The sequence below is a fragment of the Lepisosteus oculatus genome, chromosome 14 (assembly GCF_040954835.1).
Source record: "Lepisosteus oculatus isolate fLepOcu1 chromosome 14, fLepOcu1.hap2, whole genome shotgun sequence".
NCBI lineage: Eukaryota > Metazoa > Chordata > Actinopteri > Semionotiformes > Lepisosteidae > Lepisosteus > Lepisosteus oculatus.
In genome coordinates, this window is record NC_090709.1 from 37,934,483 (window position 1) to 37,945,927 (window position 11,445).

The 11,445-nt window shown below is 39.6% G+C and overlaps 1 long non-coding RNA gene across 4 annotated transcripts; it reads right to left on the minus strand.

The window, feature by feature from the left end:
• Positions 1–6,728: 6,728 nt before the first annotated feature.
• Positions 6,729–8,842, minus strand: LOC138242501 (uncharacterized). Of its 4 annotated transcripts, none has more exons than XR_011191634.1 (4): positions 8,752–8,842; positions 8,499–8,625; positions 7,826–7,886; positions 6,729–6,944 (listed from the first exon to the last, which is right to left on the minus strand). It is a non-coding gene; the product is annotated as an uncharacterized lncRNA (long non-coding RNA). The 4 variants fall into 4 exon arrangements; XR_011191633.1 differs by having other exon boundaries at positions 6,729–6,960; XR_011191636.1 differs by lacking the exon at positions 7,826–7,886.
• Positions 8,843–11,445: the final 2,603 nt, after the last annotated feature.

Consider the following 11,445-nt stretch of genomic DNA (forward strand, 5'->3'; position numbering starts at 1 on the left):
ACTGTCTGTTCCTCAGGCTGAGACAGGAGATCACACACTGTATTATTATTATTGAGAGACAGGCTCACTGTTCCTCAGGCTGGGACAGGAGATCACACACTGTATTATTATTATTGAGAGACAGGCTCACTGTTCCTCAGGCTGGGACAGGAGATCACACACTGTATTATTTCTCTCCCAGCAGGACTCGACATTGTTCTGATTCTGACAGGTTTGCGATATGATCTGTTTTATTGGTGAATAATGTTCGTCTTGTTCCAGAATATTTCTCACCGTGCGGCAGAAAGTGTATCTCTCTTTCCTTTTTTTCTTTCGGCAATGGGAGCACAGCCTGTCCTCTCTGGACATTCGGGTCTTTGTCAGCCAGTTGCTCTGGCCTGATTGTGTCTCTGAACCTATACTTGACAGGGTCTGTATCTCTTTGCTGTTTCTTGGCCTGGTCAAATATCCAGCTAGTGTTTATTGTGTGGATTGGCTGTTTAGGATTCTGTAGCATTCCAGTTTGGAGGATGTTTTTTTCTTTTGGATGGAGCATCTACAGGCTGTTTGTCCCATTTAGTGTAATCTTGCTCACTGAGGGGATCCCACACTTCACTGCAGTATAGGGTAAAGGGTTCGATTTGCATTTTTGAATATTCAGAGCCAATTGTATTTGGGGGACTGATGTTGTAGAGCCTCTTTTTACTGCCATGGAAAGCCCTGTGTGCCTTCTCCTTCAGTGACTTCACTGCCAGGAACACTCCCAGATGAACTGATTGTCCGTTAGAAGTATGTGTAGTAGGTTGTGTTTCAAAGTGTTGTTGTTCACTGTGAAGTTGTAACTGTTTTCCTGAGATCTGGATCTGTTCTGGGAACCAATGAGTCTGGTCTCACGCAGAAGGGCTATCAGTGTCCAGGTCTGACAGTCCTGCTCCAGCAGTGCCAGGCTCTGCTGTTCTGGGTCCAGATGGGCTGGCAGTGCCCAGGTGTGACAGTCCTGCTCCAGCAGTGCCAGGCTCTGCTGTTCTGGGTCCAGATGGGCTGGCAGTGCCCAGGTGTGACAGTGCTGCTCCAGCGGTGCCAGGCTCTGCTGTTCTGGGTCCAGATGGGCTGGCAGTGCCCAGGTGTGACAGTGCTGCTCCAGCGGTGCCAGGCTCTGCTGTTCTGTGTCCAGATGGGCCATAAGAGCCCAGGTGTGAATGTTATGGGATGTGTGGCGGTTTGGTAGGAAGCCAGTCTGACTCTAATGCAGGACATTGTGCTCAGTAAGGAGGGCCGGTTATCAGTTATTCAAGATACAACAGAGTTCCTTCCCCAGGTTACTGTTCACACTGAAGCCCCGGTACCTGTTGGGGTCGAGTCTGTCTCCATTCTTACAGACAGGCGTGATCAGTCCTTGATTCCCGGCCTCAGGGAAACAGCCGGCCGTCAGGACAAGGTTGAGGAGTTTGAGCAGGCTTTGCTGCAGGTCTGAACTGCAGTTGGGTCAGGCGTTGTTGACTGTGTCTTGGCCACAGTTCTTTCATGGTCTGAGAGTTGTCTGTTTGTGTATGTGCTTATCTTCTTTAGGGTGTGCATGTAGTGTCTAACCATCTCACAGTATCTGAGGCGCAGTTCAGAGTGGTGTGGTGTTGTTTTAGTTCTGGTAGTTCTCTTCAGTTGTTTCTGCACTCTGTATCAAACCATTTGATATTGTTTCTGAGTGTGTCTCATATGAATTTAGTCATTTTGATTTTAAGGCTAGTTTCTCAAAAACATGGTTTAAATTTATGAACGATTTGTTGGTTTGATACAGAGCGTTTTGAAATGTAAGGGATCAAGTAATGGGTTTATTCCCTGCTATAAAGAGACGAAAGAAAACAATGTTTTGGCTGTGGAGCCTTCTTTGAGTTTTGAAATGTAGTTTATTTTGTTTGAAGTTTGTCTTTAGGGCTCTTTGGCATTCGTGGCTGTTTGGAGTCCATCTACGCCTGGTGCAGGTCATGCAGCTGGCTGGGCTGTGTCAGTGTGTCCCTGTGCTGCTGTGTTCTCTTGATCCGAGTGGGGCCTGACAGTGAAGGCACTCTTACAGCACAGTCCACCACACTGATGCCCAGAGCTGAGCTGAGCTGACAGTGAACTTACTTGGAGTAGTTTTGTTTGCACCAGGTGGCAAAATCTTCGCTAGTTGGCCCATGACCCTACACATCTGCCTGCAAGAAACTAATAACAGTTGTCTGCAAATTTGTCTTACTTGACTGGTAATAACGTACAAATTGTATACTGAACAAAGAGAAAGAAAGACAATATAGATCCTTGGGAAGCATTTGTGCAAGAATGCAGCTTGAGACGAAGTATGGTTGACTCTTAGGCCCTGAGTTCTGTCTGTAAGGAAATCAGCAACCCAACTGACAAGATTAAGAGCAGCACCAAAATTAGACAGTGTGGTTGCCAGTAAATATGGTTGCAATACTATGATTTAATTATCTACTTTATAATTTAATTCATCTTTAGTGTCCTGAAGCTAATTTGTTGTTTTCATCAAAACCTTAAACATAAAACATACATGACAATAATAAAATACAACAACGGTACATTACCATAATGCATAATATCATAAGATTAAAATTAAATCAGACAATTAGCTTGTAAAAAGTTCATAACAGTAATTGGATTCCTGCAAGCAATATTTTAATTGTTCAACATCTGAAAGCTTTTATGTATAAAAGAAGGATCTTCTAATATTTGTTGTGTGAGATTATTAAGATGTCGATCTGTTTTATATTTTGAGAATATTGCAAATACCACCAGACAATGTAACATTTTCTCATAATTCATCCATCATGAAACTTAAAATAGTTTTCAAATCCACAGTGCACAGGCTTCATTTTCCATAATTCATCACATCTTCCCGTAAAGAAAAGCGCGATATAAGTGAAAGCAATTATTATGAATTCAATAGAAACAGTAGGAGAAGTGCCCCCTCTGTTGGCCGATCCGTGGAATTAAACTGGAAAAATACATTTTGATTCTTACAGAAATAGTGCAATGGCGCCACTTTGTGGCCATTAAGCAAAATTTCACCTTCAAAACTTTTTAAATTGAAAATACCGTTAACAGAATGTAAGTTTAATAGTTTTTAGTTCTTAAATAGTTCTTAAATCTTATTTATTAATAGTTCATTTTAAAAAATATGTAAGCATTATCGAACACAATACAAACAAGAGTACAGATAACATTTCAAGACAAAAGCATCACAGGGGTACATATTATAAAATAAATACAAATGATAAAAAGGTGAAACAAATTGAAGTCTGCACCGCTTTCATATTTTTACAATTTGAAACAGTCTGCAGATTCTCCTTTACATCCATATTAAAATGCTCAAACATAGGATTTTTCCCAGACTATTTCATTTTGTGTACATGATAATGTGCCATTCTAATAAAGTTACAAATGATATTTTTGTATCGTTTTCGATGGGGCTGAGATTGAACATGCCATCTATTTCTTCAAAGCAAATATAAATATTGGTCTATTTTTTAATATAATTTGCAACTTAGTCCAGAAAGGTTTTACCATGGGACATAACCAAAATAAATATAGAAAAGTTACTAATGTCACAATAAAACACATTTATCACTTATCTCAATTTTAAATTGCTGGACAACAAGGGTCTCATCTGGGTAAGTATGATTAATTATTTTGTATGAAACCTCCTTAACCTTATTAGTTATACAATATTTATTCGGCAGCATCCACATTTGCTTTTCCAATCAACCCATTTTACAAATGAGGAATTCCAATATACTGTAACAGCGAGGATATTGTCATCTTGCAACAGAGATCTTAATTTATTACATCCACAAATATTCATAGAATTGTTTAGTCTCCAAGTAACGCTCCTAGATTTTTTTCAAGACTAACTATGAGCTGGACTTTAGTTTGTAAAAATACTCTTCACCTAATTGTTAGAATTGAGGAGAAGCTTACGGGGATCTTTAAAACTTATAAACATGTAGCCCGTTAACTATGTTGAATTACAAAGTGTCTATTTCTGCTCATCATAAGCGTCTGCAATTTAATTTTCAGCAGAGTGTATTTGATGAAAAATGTAATCAAACAAAAACTGATTTGCAGCTCACAGTGCAGCTCTTAAAACACTCTTCACACTTTAAAAGCGTCAGAATCGAGGAGAAGCTCACAGGTGTACTTAAAACTTATACACATGTAGCCTGTCAACTATATTGAATTAACAGGATCTCTGGAACATCAGCATGTCATGCGATTGAGTTTATCTGGGAGAAGGATCTGGCTGAACAGCGGAATAGGGTCTGGAAAGATGTACTGTACACAGTGTCTATTTCTGTACATCATCAACTTAAGCAATTTAATTTTCTGCACAGAGTGCATTTGATGTGCGGAAAACAGTCTAATGCAGCCATCTGTAACAGACTTGTGCTTGTGTTGGAAAGAGGGGAGCTGTCTGTTTTTCATGTAGGATTTGGAAATGCTCCCGGTTAGTGCAATATCGGTTTATGGTATTAAAAACTTTCAAGTTTAAATGCAGTGGTCACCTCTTAGGATCCCAAGAGCTTTTGATCTCTTTAACTAGTTTCCAGGAAATTCAAGAAAAGATAATTACCTGAATTTGTGCAAAAAGTGGAAAAATATAAGGAAGAAGGAATATGGGATAAATTAAACTTTAACATCCACTTAGTGATTCATTGTCTCGTGTGGCTGGTATAAGAGACGCACTGAAATTGATTGCAAAAAGGATTTGTAAGTTGGTGATGAAACAGTACCAATTATTGTTCAAGTACATACATTTCTGAATTATGTGTAGTAAGATGCTACATATGTTCTATCAGTCGGTGGTAGCGAGTGCCATTTTCTATGCAGTGGTGTGCTGGGGCTCTGGGATTAGAGCAGTGGATTCTAAAAGGCTGAACAAGCTCATCAGAAGAGCAAGCTCTGTCATTGGGTCTGACCTGGACCCCTTGGAGGTAGTGGCTGAGAGGAGAACGATGTCCAAAATGGAGGCCATCATGGACAACTTCTCCCATCCCCTCTATGACAGGCTTGCAGAAATGAAGAGCACGTTCAGCAATAGACTGATTCATCCACGGTGCAACAGGGAGCGCTACAGGAGGTCGTTCTTGCCTTCTGCCATAAGACTGTACAACACATCCACCTTGCGTCTGGCCAGAGGCAACATTGACAGTGATCTGTTCTCTTTCTTTTTCCCCGTTTACAACCGTTTTTTGTGCAATATATGCCAGGGACCTGTGCATTACATCTATATTTATATTCATATGTGTGATACTATTTTTCTGTGTACTGTTCTAGTTTGTTCTTTCTGTGTCCGGACTGTGAGTAACTCTTGTATTGTATGTATTGTACTATTATTATGTAATTCGTTACACTGTGTCTGTGTTAAGCTGCTGTTGCACTGCAATTTCCCTCACGGGATCAATAAAGTATCTATCTATCAAAAGCCATCTGAGGTTCTTCTGAGGAACACGATTGTGCTGTTCCATTACTGTCCACAGTGTCATATTTATTTTTTTATTGTTCTTCTACACACTTCAGGACTAATTCTGGTTGTACATAGTGCATGATTTAAAGTCCAGAACTTTGTTCATTGGTTGTGCTCTTTTGCATGTGAAACCTGCCTACTTGTGTCCATCTTTAATGAAACAAGAAGGCACAGCCAGGTCTTGACTGAGTTTTTATTGTGGTGATTTGTAGCCTCAGTCCTGCAGAACTAAGTAGAACAGTACAGGGGGAGAGCTGCTCCTTTCGGAATAACCTTCCCAGGATTTTACAGTGGCACAAGTAGGCAAACTTGTTTGAACAGGAAAAATTGTCTTTTTGGGTGGTGCAGGCAGGCCATGATGGTGATTATCCAAGTTACTCTTGGAAATACTATGATACCTTTTTTCAGACCCTTTGAATGCCTGTTTGTGCCAAAATGCTTTCCCACTGGTGTGTAGTCCTGATGGTCCCAGGAGGTCAGTGAGCATAGTACCTTCTGTTCCAGAGATGGTACCTTCAAGTTTAAAGACAAAACTGCAGTTAAAACTCTTATCTAACTTTCACACTCTTGATAATTCAATTGGACTTGTAAACATATTGTTCTTGTAACCTTGTATAACACACTTTAAGACTGAGTACCACCTACAGTGGTAGCATGTTTATTGGTTTTAAACATGTCTAGGGGATCAAGGCTGAGGAGAAGGAAGAGTTGAGGGGTGGATAAACACCAGATAAACTGGGAGTGTTTGTTACAGATTTCACTGCATTATCTCCAAACAACAAGGCAAAAATGTCCTACAATATTCTGTCATCTTACTAGTTATAGATCCTTCAGCATGAGCTAATGCCTTCTGGTTTTACCATGGTATAGCAGGATGTGTGAATGAAGCATCCAGCTGTATTTTCATGGCTTTTCTCTAAAACCACAGCTACTGCCCAGGGTTCTCAGTAAAGTCTCACCCCAGTCACTTTGAGCAGAAGTGAAGCCTCTGGAACCTCAAATTTTGGACAATCACTTCAATTTTTTAAAATCAGTTTCTGCATAGTCCAAGTCTAGCAATTATAATTTGGACCTTATTAACAACAGTAATTTCTTTAGCCAGTCCTAGTGCTCATTAAGAGATTTGTCTTATGGTTGAGTAGGCAGTGAGGATCATGATAGCTCACTCAATACTCTTCTTCCACTGTTCATTCTGGTTTACTTGCGAGTCTGTTGGTTGAGACCTGCTAATTTTATTGGATGGTTTACATTGACGTAAGAATGAAATGTGCCTGCACTAGAGGAGCCCTGGGGTCCTAGAGGATGAAGGCTGCCTCCCAACGTAGATTGGAAACTCAGGCAAGAGAACCAGCAGAAAATAGGCCAGAGCTCCAGGGCGAAGGCCAGGAACCACAGTGCAGACTGGAGTGCAGGTTTGGAACTGGGAGCTGTAGTGCAGAGTGAAGGCCTGGAGAAAGAGCAAACTGGAACAGGAGATGCAGTGTAGAGTGATATTGCCAAGTTAAAATTGAACCCAGGCTTGAATACGTGAGGAACTCTGTTGTACCTTAATTTTTACAGTCATCCACTTTTGTATATTTTGTTTGCTTTTTACATAAGCTATCGCACATAATATTTTTAATTAAGCTTTAATGCAAACACACTTTAATTGTATGTTTAAAATTCACAATATGTATAAATACATTACTTCTCTCTGAAAAAAGGTAACCTACTTACATCTAGCATTTTCAAATTTCATGGTGCAAAACCTACCGCTATCAGAAAACAACTTAAACTTGATAGGTTAGTCTAGTCATGAACATTCTGAGCAAAACCATTTCTCCTGTATTTTAAGGAAGGTTGTGTGAGACTGGGCAAAAGAGAACAGTGGAAGAAGGTACATTTTAATATGTAAGTGGAGTTGAGTATTTTTTCCCCCAACTGCTTTCTCATACTTTTTTGTACTCTGAAGACAAACATTTGAGGTAAAGCAGTTGCCACATTGTCAACGATTGGTTGAGCTCTGTGGGCTTTGCCCTAGCTTTTGAAATCACTTCCACAAATAAAATCACTTTTCTTCCACCCAATAGGTACAGGAGATCTAAATTAAACTGCAGTAATTAAACTGGGTCTCAATTCCTCCTTACTGATGTCAGCCTTCATTGAGGTGCACATGTGAAGCTGCTACAGATCCAGAAGACGATATTGATCTTGGCCACCTTGTGGATTTTGTAAAGAGTAGTGAGATTCTGCTAAGGTCAGACTGGAAAGGCAATGGAAAAGCTTCATTTCTATAACAGTCAGTTAACTATATAAACAAAACAAACATTTAACCAATGATACGGTTACCATTTTAAAGGACTGATGGCTTGTTTCAGCATAGGCAGGCAGTTAAACTCCAGATTATATCCTGGAAAGACATGGGTGTGAACTTGTACTTGTGACATTTTATATCTCATCTGGCACTGCCACCACATGCTGGTTGTAGTTGCAGGTAGTAGGTATGTATTACTAGTACCACAGCAGCTAAAAAATCATGTTTTAAACTTGTAAGCGCTTGAGGAGGAAGCTGTCCACATTTTTTGGTTGTAAAGGAACAAGAAAGTTAATTGCAAAGTGAACAATAGATTGGTTTCCACTGCTGAGCCTTAAAACTGGAAGATAATTTTAATATTGCCTATAGAGCACTATTCCAGTAGGAATGTGTCCAGCGTTCACCTCCACTTCCCCCCCAGTTTAATTGCAGTACTGAGCCCTTGGATTAACACTTGCAGTGTTACATGTTGCACTCAAGTAAGATGGTAAGATTTATAACTTTTATAAACCTAGAATAGTACACTTGTCTATGGAAAAAAAGACAATAGTAACAGATTAAAAAACTACACCATTGATGAATCAATCACTTAAAATGCCATTATAGTTCAAAACTTGGCACAAACTAGTATGTGTTGTAAACCGTATTACACAGTTATAACCTGTGCAGTTCAATCTGTGATTCAGGGAAACTAGTACATTTACTCACCTTTTCCATGCTCTACACGAGATGCAAGTGTTACTAAAGAACAGTGTGCACCAGGAAGAAAGCTCTGCATCACGTTTTGCAAAAATGACAGAAGCACTGAAGATGAACCACCTCCCAGGGTTTGATGCTGTACATGAGGTAAGGAAAAGGGATACTATTGATAGGCCATTTGAAGTTTAGTAGTCAAAGCCATAGTCCATCCTTCTCAAGGGTAGAGGTACACAGCTTTTGTGTAATCACATAAGCATATTACCCAGCCCTTTATTGAAAGAACCCAAGGCGTCTGCCTCCGTGATGTGGCTAAGCACTGTTTGGGACTCCCACAATGGCAGGAGTACAGCACCTCCTGTTCTCAGGATCACTCTTCACAGGGGTCCACGGGTCCTCCTTCCCAAACCCTGGTTCATTCCAGCTGGGAAATGAAGGACAAGGACAGCAGCTCTGGTTAACACTGCTCATTAGGTGCCAATTCTTTAAAAACATGGAAAACCTGAAGAGTAAGTTTGTCGGGCCAAGACGGGGTATCTATGCTCTAGAGCAGTAGTTCCAAGTCTTGGTGACCTGCACACCTTTGGGACTTTATTTAACTTACAATATATTACTTTAAATCTCCAACATGAGTAAGAGCAGGGAACAAACCAAAGTCAATGAAGGGTTTGATTGTGTAACTAAAGGCTGAGCTGAAACAAGGTCAACAGGAACAGGATTGGGAACCACTTCTCTAGAGTTAAGAGCCACTGGAATTGTTTCCCAAGATTCAGAAAAAGTTATTTTCAATAAACTGGGAAACCCTCACTTTGGTGGGCAGGTGGAAAGTGTCATAGCTTAACAGAAGGATTCCACATGAAGGAAAATGGACACTGCTACAGTGTACCTACCCAGCTCACAGTATCCTGACCTTTCCATCAGGAACAGGCACTCCAGTCAGTTTACTAGAACCAGCCAAGTGAATGAATCTAAGAGCCCCCACTCATTAAAAAAGTAAACTAGAGAAAAACAGCACTTGACAAAGAGGCTTGTCCCAAAAACAGCCAGATGTCACCACTTTATAAATGCTGAATGAACACAGGAGCAGTGACTTTTACACCTTAAGCTGGGCTGGCACCTCCACAAGAAACCTGAGTAAAACCAGTTTTCCAAGCAAAAAAAAAAAGAGCCAAAATCAATTGGAAACAAAAAGAAGGTTTCACAGTTGAAATGTGTTTTCTTTCTTCTCTTTTCAGCATGGAATATGTATATTACTTGTTCCTTTGCAGACTGCGCATGCTGATGCAGGTACCCACCTACAATATCAATTAGTCCACCAGAAATGGCTTCATGCAGCTTAGCTGCTTTCTACCAGGTAATCAGGAAAAGTATACTAGTTATATTTTACCTATGAAATATAATTATTATACTATTATAGGAATGCAAACTAAATGGTCATAATCAAGTGTTTGATAAAACAACCTTGTAAAAACTCATTTAAATCAATATTTAGCAACAATACAAACACTTGCTGCTCCAGTCCAGGAGTGGTCGTCCCCTTTAACCCCAGAGAGTGAAAAGCCAACTAGTTCAGCCCTGTAAACTTAAAGCAAATCTCAAGAACATATTCTACCCCCCAGAGCAGCCTGTACTCACCCCTGTTCTGAACCACTGAATGGAAACAGGAGCAAAGGGAGTCCTCTGTTTTATACCCTGAGCCAGGCTGGCACCTCCCCTATGGAATGTAGCAAAAACAGAGGAGCAAAGCATCCACAGGTGACAGTCGTAGTGGCTGTGAAACAGGTTTAACCCACAGTTAAAAGGGGTGTTCCTTAATGTCTTTTTATAGGACCATACATGTGAATAAGGATTTAATTGTACTTGTGTATATAACAAATAAACTGAACTGAATAAAAAAACAGCCTTGTAAACACACACATATGTAAGAGAGATGAGTTTCTAGTCAGCTGCAGATATAAATGTGAAATTTAAGAGCCCAACCATTACTTATTGTACTCCCACCATGTTCATTTGTTATATAAATTAACTTTTTTAATTAGTTTTTTTTTTCCTCAGGAGTGTAGGAGTGTTATTTTTTCTTGTGTTTTTTTTTCTGTGTGATTAGTGATGGTTTTGAACAAATAAAATTTTATGTTAAGTTGATATCAAGGTTGCAGTTATGTTTTGTTACACAACCAAACATGTTGTGTTTATATATGTGATATACAGTGTGGATATATATACACTTTGAACATTTGAAATTATATTAAGGACCTTTTAAGGATCTTGAATAATTTGCAGTTTGGCTTCAAGTCACTTTTCACCATTTATGAGTGAAATTTGAAGGGATAAAAAGGTGGTTTAATCACTAAGAAACTGCAACTAATTGAATAACAGGAGCAGGGTGCTATTTAACAAGTGTTCTTGGTAGTAATTTGGAAATTAATTTGGCTTTGGGATGAGAGATCAATAGGTTAGCTGGCTAATGCTTGTTTGGTCGTTGGAAGCAGGTGTGTGTTGTATTAGAAGCGGTGGGGGTTTGGTAGTGGCCCTTTGAGGAGATGCTGGGATTGGCCCCTGGTGAATTAGCCACAGCTGTGAGGTCATCATGAGGCTTATACAAGGCAGCCCAGGAGGGTGGGCATCTGGGCTCTCTTTGTCTCTTACTTCAGCAAGTGAAAGAGATGTTGTTATTAGACTGGTGGTTGTTAGTTTTTAATGTAATTATTATATAAGGTAAATTATTTTGCTATGCTTTTTTTAACCAGGAGTTGTTGAAGAATTGTAAAGCTTTTGCAAAGATGTTTTTCAAAACTTTAAGAAGTGTCAATACTTGAGAGTATGGAGTGAAGTTAAGATTAGTGTGAAGTCTCTATTTGCTTTTGGTTTAGACAATTTTTAGTTTTCCCCAACACTTATACGTTTTGTTTTAGTGTATGAAACTCTTGTTGGTAAATACTGTGATCTCTTCTCTAGAGCT